At 39.5% G+C, this 11,940-nt stretch overlaps 2 long non-coding RNA genes across 4 annotated transcripts; both read left to right on the forward strand.

The window, feature by feature from the left end:
- Positions 1–3,857: 3,857 nt before the first annotated feature.
- On the forward strand, positions 3,858–6,836 carry LOC128429986 (uncharacterized). Of its 3 annotated transcripts, none has more exons than XR_008333927.1 (4): positions 3,858–4,416; positions 5,118–5,171; positions 5,423–6,123; positions 6,236–6,836. It is a non-coding gene; the product is annotated as an uncharacterized LOC128429986 (long non-coding RNA). The 3 variants fall into 3 exon arrangements; XR_008333929.1 differs by having other exon boundaries at positions 3,883–4,416; positions 5,423–5,558; XR_008333928.1 differs by lacking the exon at positions 6,236–6,836 and having other exon boundaries at positions 3,895–4,416; positions 5,423–5,558; positions 5,962–6,217.
- A 949-nt stretch (positions 6,837–7,785) lies between these two features.
- Positions 7,786–11,501, forward strand: LOC128429991 (uncharacterized). Its single transcript, XR_008333936.1, has 3 exons — positions 7,786–8,377; positions 9,104–9,157; positions 9,798–11,501. It is a non-coding gene; the product is annotated as an uncharacterized LOC128429991 (long non-coding RNA).
- Positions 11,502–11,940: the final 439 nt, after the last annotated feature.

Below are 11,940 nucleotides of genomic sequence, written 5' to 3' on the forward strand. Positions count from 1 at the left end.
GCTTTCATCAGATCAACTTAAAAATTAGATGAGACTCTACAAAACAAGATGAAGATCTAAAGTTATCAAAATTTAAACTTTTCATCAATCCGTGTGACCGTGGTGAGGCTTAAAATCTTGATGTGCAAAATGAAAAGACCTGTTTTCATTTCAACCATGTATGTGTTTCATGGTCTTATACTGACCTCTAGTGGCTTTATATTGCCGGCACAACCTACTTGTACCGCAATATTAAGTCACTAGAGGGCAGTGTAGGATCATGGTTTGACCAAGGCACAAATTGTGTCACCTAAGGCAGGGGTAGGCAACCTTTACTATTTCCTCCACTCTTCCCCCAATTTAAAGCTGTCTGTTGCCGCACAACATATTTGATAACACAGGTTATAAAGTTATATATATATATATATATATAGTCATGCAATATATATAAAAACTATAGTTTGTTGCATTTATTAAATAATAGAACGACAATAAAGACAACTGTTGACATTTAACTGCTATTTTTACCTGTTACAAAATAGGAAAACACCAAACTCTGACCATGGCGTGGAGTCAAAGTCTGATCACACGCCATCAAAACACGAGTGTCTGTATCTTGGACATATTTGGTCCAATCAACTCCAAACTAGACATGTAAGACAAGGGTCGCGACCTGATGACATCTACAAAGACATCATGACTTAAAATCCTAGCGCCACTGGCTACAGGAAGTGAAGCGTTTATTGTTGCTGCAGAGCTTACAACGCACGCAAGGCAGAGACATGCGCTTGGTCATCGATCGTTCTCTCTCCCCCGACCGCAACAGACTTGAAATTGCCTGTGCTCGACCACTCTTCCCCCAATTTAAAGCTGTCTGGTGCCACACAACATATTTGATAACACAGGTTATAAAGTTATATATATATATATATATATAGTCATACAATATATATAAAAACTATAGTTTGTTGCATTTATTAAATAATAGAACGACAATAAAGACAACTGTTGACATTTAACTGCTATTTTTACCTGTTACAAAATAGGAAAACACCAAACTCTGACCATGGCGTGGAGTCAAAGTCTGATCACACGCCATCAAAACACGAGTGTCTGTATCTTGGACATATTTGGTCCAATCAACTCCAAACTAGACATGTAAGACAAGGGTCGCGACCTGATGACATCTACAAAGACATCATGACTTAAAATCCTAGCGCCACTGGCTACAGGAAGTGAAGCGTTTATTGTTGCTGCAGAGCTTACAACGCACGCAAGGCAGAGACATGCGCTTGGTCATCGATCGTTCTCTCTCCCCCGACCGCAACAGACTTGAAATTGCCTGTGCTCGACCACTCTTCCCCCAATTTAAAGCTGTCTGGTGCCACACAACATATTTGATAACACAGGTTATAAAGTTATATATATATATATATATATAGTCATACAATATATATAAAAACTATAGTTTGTTGCATTTATTAAATAATAGAACGACAATAAAGACAACTGTTGACATTTAACTGCTATTTTTACCTGTTACAAAATAGGAAAACACCAAACTCTAACCATGGCGTGGAGTCAAAGTCTGATCACACGCCATCAAAACACGAGTGTCTGTATCTTGGACATATTTGGTCCAATCAACTCCAAACTAGACATGTAAGACAAGGGTCGCGACCTGATGACATCTACAAAGACATCATGACTTAAAATCCTAGCGCCACCTGCTGGCTACAGGAAGTGAAGCGTTTATTGTTGCTGCAGAGCTTAAAACGCACGCAAGGCAGAGACATGCGCTTGGTCATCGATCGTTCTCTCTTCCCCGACCGCAACAGACTTGAAATTGCCTGTGCTTGACCACTCTTCCCCCAATTTAAAGCTGTCTGGTGCCGCACAACATTATTGATAACACAGGTTATAAAGTTATATATATATATATATAAAAACTATAGTTTGTTGCATTTATTAAATAATAGAACGACAATAAAGACAACTGTTGACATTTAACTGCTATTTTTACCTGTTACAAAATAGGAAAACACCAAACTCTGACCATGGCGTGGAGTCAAAGTCTGATCACACGCCATCAAAACACGAGTGTCTGTATCTTGGACATATTTGGTCCAATCAACTCCAAACTAGACATGTAAGACAAGGGTCGCGACCTGATGACATCTACACAGACATCATGACTTAAAATCCTAGCGCCACTGGCTACAGGAAGTGAAGCGTTCATTGTTGCTGCAGAGCTTAAAACGCACGCAAGGCAGAGACATGCGCTTGGTCATCGATCGTTCTCTCTCCCCCGACCGCAACAGACTTGAAATTGCCTGTGCTCGACCACTCTTCCCCCAATTTAAAGCTGTCTGGTGCCGCACAACATATTTGATAACACAGGTTATAAAGTTATATATATATATATAGACATACAATATATATAAAAACTATAGTTTGTTGCATTTATTAAATAATAGAACGACAATAAAGACAACTGTTGACATTTAACTGCTATTTTTACCTGTTACAAAATAGGAAAACACTAAACTCTTACCATGGCGTGGAGTCAAAGTCTGATCACACGCCATCAAAACACGAGCGTCTGTATCTTGGACATATTTGGTCCAATCAACTCCAAACTAGACATGTAAGACAAGAGTCGCGACCTGATGACATCTACAAAGACACCATGACTTAAAATCCTAGCGCCACCTGCTGGCTACAGGAAGTGAAGCGTTTATTCTTGCTGCAGAGCTTAAAACGCAAGCAAGGCAGAGACGTGCGCTTGGTCATCGATCGCTCTCTCTTCCCCGACCGCAACAGACTTGAAATTGCCTGTGCTCGGGCCCGTTAGTGCTACAACGTAGCCCTAGTTATTAGGGCCCGAGCACCGAAATCGGTGAGAGGACCTATTGAAATTGAAAAGATTATTATTATTATTATTTTTCTTCGCTCAGTGAATTGGCTTTTTGAGGGCTTTAACGTGCTCAAAAAGTTTCTAAAGTGTACAGTAAATTAGAAATGTGCGCAAGTTTACGTATTCTGAAGTATTTGGGAACGGGTGTGTCAAAACCGCTCAATAGCGCCACCTACGGAAAAGCCCCTCATTTCGCATTCACCGATCCTCAAAAAAAACAAAGACTATTGTGTATCTTGACTAGATGCACAAAAAAGTCCATCAGTGCATTATGAATAACGCAACAGGAAGCCCGCCAGTTTGACTTTAGTGGCCATTTTGGTCATATTCGATATTTTTTCTTTTAAGTACTCCTCCTACAGCTTTCATCAAATCAACTTACAATTTAGACGATCGTCATCACAACAAAATGGAGATCTAAAGTTATTGAAGGATTAAGTTTTCGCAAAACCGTCTGACCGTGGTGTGGCCTCAAAGTTTGATTAAACGCCATCAAAACACGGGCTCCTGTATCTTGGACATATTTTGTCCAATCGAGTCCAAACTATACACATAAGACAAGAGTCGCGACCTGAAGACATCGGTACAGAAATCGTGACTTAAAATCACAGCGTCCCCTGGTGGCAACAGGAAATGTTTTTTTTTTATACGTCTTACACTTTGATTTACTTGTCGTAGGGCCTTCATCAGGTCAACTTAAAAATTACATGAGTCTCCTCAAGACAACATGAAGATGTAAAGTTATCAAAAAAAACACTTTTCACCACACCGTCTGACCGTGGCGTGCCCTTAAAATTTGATGAATAACATTAAAACACGGCCTTCTGTATCTTGGACATATTTTGTCCAATCGAGTCCAAACTATACAAATAAGACAAGAGTCGCGATCGGAAGACATCTACCTAGAAATCATGACTTAAAAGGACAGCGCCCCCTGGGGGCATTAGGAAATGTCTTGTTTTGGTAGGTGTTACTCTTTGATCTATTTCTCCCCAGCCACTGTGCTAAACCATGTCAAACTTTGTCACATGGGTCTCAAGATATTGATAATGTAGGCATAATATTACTGTGACTTTTCATCATGCGGATTGTTAATGGCGGGGCATCAAAGTTCATCAGCTCACCATGACAAACGAAATTCATTTTAACGGAGTTACCATGAACGCATCATTAGACCGCATTGTTTTGGTCAACTCACACCTGGAGTTATTTCTATTCAGCCACTTTGCGAAACCATTTCAAACTGTGTGAAATGGGTCTCAAGATATTGATAGTGTAGGCATAAGATTGCTGTGACTTTTCATCATGATGATTAACTGCTTGGCAGCTGAGGTCATCATCTCGACATGAAAAACGAAACGCAATTTAACACAGCTGCAAGTGAACGCATCATGACAATCTTCAGTAAGAGCTGAGTCTGTGGTGACGGTCCACTCACACATCGAATCAGTAGCACAGTTTGCTGTTCTGCTTGTTCATCTGACGGACACGTAAAAGGCGACTGCTCTCTCGTTTCTGTGGTAAGTGAAGTTAACTATTTTATTTCGATCTGTTAGAAGTGATTTGCAGCGTGTGTTAAAGCAACTTGTTAGCATAGTTGCGCTAGCCCCGAGGCTAAACAATATCTTCGCATGGGTGCAGTAACTGTCCTGCGATTCGATTGGGGTTATTACCGACAAACACCGACATGAAACGACATGAGCGGGTCCACCCAGCAGATATAAGCGTTACTTTATGCGGATGACTCTGAGACAGGAGACTGTGTGTCGGCTTGTAAGTTAGCTGCGCTAGCGGGCTAGCGATGCTAACTGAAACCTGAGAAACCTGAGTGTTTAAAGTCACATCTGCATTGCAAGAGCAGCTGTTCAAAGGAGCATTACGTGTCCTAAAGCTCTTTCTTCAGAGTAGTGTTGTAACGTGTTACAGTGAAAAGTAACCGTGTCTCCCACCTTCAGTATTTAAATCGTTAATCTCAGACAGACTTCACTGAATTCTTTTGTTAAATATGAGTAAATCATAGCCTTGTAACTTTACTAGAACAGACAGTGTCATACAGAATTGTAGGCTAATATGCACTACCTATTTCCTAAGCTGAAATGATTATGATCTGATTAACTTTGAATTAATATTTTATTATTACCATGTAAAAGTCTGTTAAGCAGATAACATGGCACATGTATGACTTAACATATCTGTGTATTTGTGTTCAATGTTCCTCTAGGATGTCCAGCGTGAGACACAACTTGAATCCAACCAGACTGAACACTGACTCCAGGTACAGACCTGTTTTCATTACTTACAAAGTATTGCACATAATACATAATGTGTTAAATTATAATGCAATACTTTTAATGTGAAATAGCTCCATACTAAACATTCATTGTCATGGTAGTGCACGTTTTAATCCAAAAGCATATTCAAATACATAGTTGAATATCCACCGAAAATAAGAATACACACTTTGTTCATATGTAACTCTTTCTCTATAATTATGACATACTTTCATGTTTCCTATCATTTTATTAGGGACAGACGAGCCTGAAGGACACAGCTGTGATGACCATGTTCTGTCTCTTATGACAAAGCAGAAATATAAAACACTGGGTTCTTATCTAAAGTGTATCAAATCAGATCTCCACCATGTTGCTGCTGAGGACATCAGGTGCTGCAGTTCTTCATCTATGAAGATGAAAAAACTCACTGTTAAAGAATGTTTTGTGTTGTGTATGAAGCACAACAGATTTCAGATAGAACCGTTGTACTGTGGTCTTGGTTTGTATCCTCATGGTTAAATGTACATATTTTACGTCCCTTCTGATAAAAGTACTGAAAGAAATACAACATTGTATAAATAGATAAAATGTCTTTCTACCTCATCAGTAATATTCAAGGTGATAATCTCCCACAGAGCTATTGATAGAAGTCCACATCAAGTCTCTCGACTTCTCTCAGTGTGAAAACATAATTATATCATTAATTTGAGAACTGTTTACAACACTGATGTTTGGAGATTAAAATCATATCTAAACTGTCTAATTCACTGTAAAACTCCATGACATTCGCAGGCCATCTGTACTTAAAAGACGAACCTGGATTGATCTGTCCAAAAATCCAAAAGTCTCCCTACCCTCTCTAGTGCCCCTGAGCAAGGCACCTCACTCCCCAAACATCTGCTCCCCGAGCGCCGTACATGGTCGCTGACTGCTCTGTGTGTCCTGCACCAGATGGTAAAAAGCAGAGATTAAATTTCCCTACCTGCATGAGTGTGCCTTTGCATGTCTGTGCATTTGTTTGGGACGAATAAATGGATCTTAATCTTAATCTTTTAATCTTGATCAGTTGTCTTCCAGTTGACCAGCATGACGCTGCAGATCTCCACCATGTTGCTGCTGAGGACATCAGGAGCTGCATTAATGAGGAGCAGAAGCGCACTGTTATGAATGTTTTGTGTTGTGTATGAAGCACCACATATTTCAGATAGAACCAATGTACTGGGGTCTGGGTTTGTATCCTAATGGTTAAATGCACATACTTTAAATCGCTTTTGATAAAACGTGAGAAAGAAATACAACATTATACACATAGATAAAATGTCTTTCTACCTCATCTGTAATATTCAAGGTGATGATCTCCCACAGAGCTGTTGATAACAGTCCACATCAAGTCTCTCCACTTCCCTCAGTGTGAAAACATAATTATATAATTAACTGGAGAAGTGTTTACAACACTGATGTGTGGACATTATAATCTTATCTATACTGTCTAATTGACTCTACAACTCCATGACAGACTAAATTAACAATGTGAAAATAGTAATGGTGGATATATCAGCCTGTATCAGAATAATGGTGAAACAGTTATTATCACATGCAACGTACACGTGTAGCGTATTGATAGTCACTTATTAAAAAAATAAATAAAGTCACAACCAAAACAAGAAGTTAACTTGCTTCAATCTGTTCATTAGACGTGATAAATAAACGGTAACTTTTATAACAATTACATATTACACAAAACTTGAGGCATGTAAGCATATGATGATAGATAAAGCAATAGGTTATGTTGTATAGTTTGAAGGTTACTTACCTCTAGTTCAGCACCAGCGGCTGGCTACAGGAAGTGGAGCAATCATCCTTGCCGCAGAGCGCAAACGCATGCAATGCGGAGACTAGCGCTTGGTCATCGAACGTTCTCTCTTCATCGACCGCAACAGACTAGAAATTGCCTGTGCTCGGGCCCGTTAGTGCTACAACGTAGCCCTAGTTATTATTATTTTTCTTAGCTTAAATGAATTGGCTTTTTGAGGGCTTTAATGTGCTCAAAAAGTTGTAGGAGTTTGCAGTAAATTCGAAGGCGGCGAAAATTTACGTATTCTGGAGTATTTTGAAAAGGGCGTGGCAAAATGGCTCAAGAGCGCCACCTACGGAAAAGCCCCTCATTTAGCATTCACCGATCTTCAAAAAAAACAAAGACTATTGTGTATCATGACTAGATGCACAAAAAAGTCCATCAGTGCATTATGAATAACGCAACAGGAAGCCCGCCAGTTTGACTTTAGTGGCCATTTTGGTCATATTCGATATTTTTTGTTTTAAGTACTCCTCCTACAGCTTTCATCAAATCAACTTACAATTTAGACGATCGTCATCACAACAAAATGGAGATCTAAAGTTATTGAAGGATTAAGTTTTAGCAAAACCGTCTGACCGTGGTGTGGCCTCAAAGTTTGATTAAACGCCATCAAAACACGGGCTCCTGTATCTTGGACATATTTTGTCCAATCGAGTCCAAACTATACACATAAGACAAGAGTCGCGACCTGAAGACATCGGTACAGAAATCGTGACTTAAAATCACAGCGTCCCCTGGTGGCAACAGCAAATGTCTTGTTTTTCTATGTGTTACAGTTTGATTCACTACTCGTAGGGCCTTCATTAAATCAACGTAAAAATTTGATGCATGTGTTCAAAACAAGATGAAGATCTAAAGTTAACGAAATTGCAACTTTTCATAATACTGTGTGACCGTGGTGTGGCTTCCAGTTTGAGGAATGAAAACATCTATATCTGGCAGATGTGCTGCAATATTTAGTCACTAGATGGCAGTGTCAGACCATGCTTTGTGTTATCTATGCATTAACAGACTGTGTTTACAGGGTGGCCAACTTTAGAGGAGAATTAAACCTTTTACAGCATTGCTCAAACTTTGGTTTTAGTCTCAATCGCTAAGTTCTTCCTTCATGACAACTCTGAGGGGGGTGTATTTTATTTTAACTCCCTCGTTTAAGCGATATAGATGTTTGAAATTCACGTGACGTCACAGTGTAAGCTGTGCTGTGTGTTGTGAGTTCGGCTTTCACCAGTTACACGTGAACGCCTCATGAAATGGCTTACACCCACATACCCGGTAAATTACACACTTTGATGTTCTGCTCCTTCTCCTGACGGTCACGGTAACGATGTCTGCGCCTCCGTTTCTGTGGTAAGTCACGTTAAGTATTTTATTTCGATGTGATTCGCAGGGTGCCTTTGAATCAGCCGTGATAGCTACGGGACGCTAATCCGGGAGCTACATACCAGCTCAGTGTATATCAACGGGTTCGATGCGAATGCCAGCTGTTACCGAAACAACCGCCATGAACCCAGGTCCACCAAGCAGAGATAAGCGTTCGTTTATAAGGATGACTCTGAGACAGGAGACTGTGTGTCGGCTTCATTTTCACTAGCGCCGGAGGCTAACTAGCTCGCTAACAAGCAAGCTAACAATATCTTCGAATGGGTGCAGTAACTGTTCTTCGATTCGATTGGGGTTATTACCGACAAACACCGACATGAAACGACATGAGCGGGTCCACCCAGCAGATATAAGCGTTACTTTATGCGGATGACTCTGAGACAGGAGACTGTGTGTCGGCTTGTAAGTTAGTTTCGCTAGCGGGCTAGCGATGCTAACTGAAACCTGAGAAACCTGAGTGTTTAAAGTCACATCTGCATTACATGGCGGGTGTTCAAAGGAGCATTACGTGTCCTAAAGCTCTTTCTTCAGAGTAGTGTTGTAACGTCTACCTATTTCCTAAGCTGAAATGATTATGATCTGATTAACTTTGAATTAATATTTTATTATTACCATGTAAAAGTCTGTTAAGCAGATAACATGGCACATGTATGACTTAACATATCTGTGTATTTGTGTTCAATGTTCCTCTAGGATGTCCAGCGTGAGACACAACTTGAATCCAACCAGACTGAACACTGACTCCAGGTACAGACCTGTTTTCATTACTTACAAAGTATTGCACATAATACATAATGTGTTAAATTATAATGCAATACTTTTAATGTGAAATAGCTCCATACTAAACATTCATTGTCATGGTAGTGCACGTTTTAATCCAAAAGCATATTCAAATACATAGTTGAATATCCACCGAAAATAAGAATACACACTTTGTTCATATGTAACTCTAATAAATACTTTATAAGTTACATTTTGCTCCGGAATTGAACTGTGTTAAAGCGGTTCACATGGAAAATATATGTTCAATTATGTGAAGGGTGATTTTCATTACTATTTTACTAATGGAGATTTAGCACTTGCTACACATTGTAAGAGCAGCTGTGCAAAGGAGCACTACGTATCCTAAGGCTCTTTATTCAGAGTCACAGTGTTGATGTCCTGTCACGTGTTACAGTGAAAAATAACCGTGTCTACTAGTGTTTACATCGTTAATCTCAGGCAGACTTCCCTGAATTATTTTGTTAAATATAAATACATTATAGCCTTGTAACTTTACTAGAACAGACAGTGTTCATAGAGAATTTGAAAATGATGTACACTACCTATTTCCTAAGATGAAATGATTATGATCTGAGTATTTTTATGTTTCCTCTCATTTTATTAGGGACGGACGAGCCTGAAGGACACAGCTGTGATGACCAATTGACCATGTTTTGTCTCTTATGGCAAAGCACAAATATTAAACACTGGGTTCTTATCTAAAGTGTATCAAATCAGAAAGCAAAAGATACACATTGTTGTTATAAGTTTTTATTATTTTAACCAACCATAATGAAGATAGAAATGAATTCTTATCCATGCCACTTAGCAATGACTGCCACCACCAAACAGTTGCAGGCCATCTTTATTTAAGGGAGGAATTTAGAAGTGTTGTGTAGCTTCTGATGATGATGCAGTCGTCCACGTGTTGACCACCATGTTGCTGCTGACGACGTCAGGTGCTGCAGTTCCTCATCTATGAAGAGAAGAAACGCACTGTTAAAGAATGTTTTGAGTTGTGTATGAAGCACAACAGATTTCAGATAGAACCGTTGTACTGTGGTCTGGGTTTGTATCCTAATGGTTAAATGCACATATTTTAAGTCGCTTTTGATAAAAGTACTGAAAGAAATACAACATTGTAAAAATAGATAAAATGTCTTTTTACCTCATCTGTAATATTCAAGGTGATAATCTCCCACAGAGCTATTGATAACAGTCCACATCAAGTCTCTCCACTTCCCTCAGTGTGAAAACATAATTATATAATTAATTTGAGAACTGTTTACAACACTGATGTGTGGAGATTAAAATCATATCTAAACTGTCTAATTCACTGTAAAACTCCATGACATTCGCAGGCCATCTGTAGTTAAGGGAGCAACGTATGGAGTGATGTGTAAAGGGCAGAAACTTGGACTATGGGCAGAGAAGGTCTCTGGTTCGTCTCCGGTTCGACTCCACGGAGAGACAACAAAAGACAAACCTGGATTGATCTGTCCAAAAATCCAAGAGTCTCCCTACCCTCTCTAGTGCCCCTGAGCAAGGCACCTCACTCCCCCAACATCTGCTCCGTGAGCGCCGTACATGGTCGCTCACTGCTCTGTGTGTCCTGCACCAGATGGGTAAAAAGCAGAGATTAAATTTCCCTACCTGCATGAGTGTGCCTTTGCATGTCTGTGCATGTGTTTGGGACGAATAAATGGATCTTAATCTTAATCTTTTAATCTTAATCAGTTGTCTTCCAGTTGACCAGCATGAAGCTGCAAATCTCCACCATGTTGCTGCTGAGGACATCAGGAGCTGCATTAATGAGGAGCAGAAGCGCACTGTTATGAATGTTTTGTGTTGTGTATGAAGCACCACATATTTCAGATAGAACCGATGTACTGGGGTCTGGGTTTGTATACTAATGGTTAAATGCACATACTTTAAATCGCTTTTGATAAAACGTGAGAAAGAAATACAACATTGTACACAGATAAAATGTCTTTCTACCTCATCTGTAATATTCAAGGTGATGATCTCCCACAGAGCTGTTGATAACAGTCCACATCAAGTCTCTCCACTTCCCTCAGTGTGAAAACATAATTATATAATTAACTGGAGAAGTGTTTACAACACTGATGTGTGGACATTATAATCTTATCTATACTGTCTAATTGACTCTACAACTCCATGACAGACTAAATTAACGATGTGAAAATAGTAATGGTGGATATATCAGCCTGTATCAGAATAATGGTGAAACATAGTTATTATCACATGCAACTTACACATGTAGCGTATTGATATTAACTTATTAAAATAAAACAAAGTCACAGCCAAACATACGACTCTGCAGTTAACTTGCTTCAATGTGTTCATTAGACGTGTTAAATAAACTAACTTTTATAACAATTTTATATTAAAAAAGCCTTGAGGCATGTAAGTATATGGTGATAGTTAAAGCAATAGGTTTGGTTGTATGGTTTCAAGGTTACTTACCTCTAGTTAATAGAGCCTCCTGCTGGCTACAGGAAGTGAAGCAATAATCCTTGCCGCAGTGCACAAACGCATGCAACGCTGAGACGAGCGCTTGGTCATTGAACGTTCTCTCTTCACCGACCGCAACAGAATAGAAATTGCCTGTGCTCGGGCCCGTTAGTGCTACAACGTAGCCCTAGTTATTATTATTAGGGCCCGAGCACCGAAATCGGTGGGAGGCCCTATTGAAATTGAAATGATTATTATTAGGGCCCGAGCACCGAAATCGGTGGGAGGCCCTA

This window comes from Pleuronectes platessa, chromosome 23, assembly GCF_947347685.1.
Source record: "Pleuronectes platessa chromosome 23, fPlePla1.1, whole genome shotgun sequence".
NCBI classification, from domain to species: domain Eukaryota; kingdom Metazoa; phylum Chordata; class Actinopteri; order Pleuronectiformes; family Pleuronectidae; genus Pleuronectes; species Pleuronectes platessa.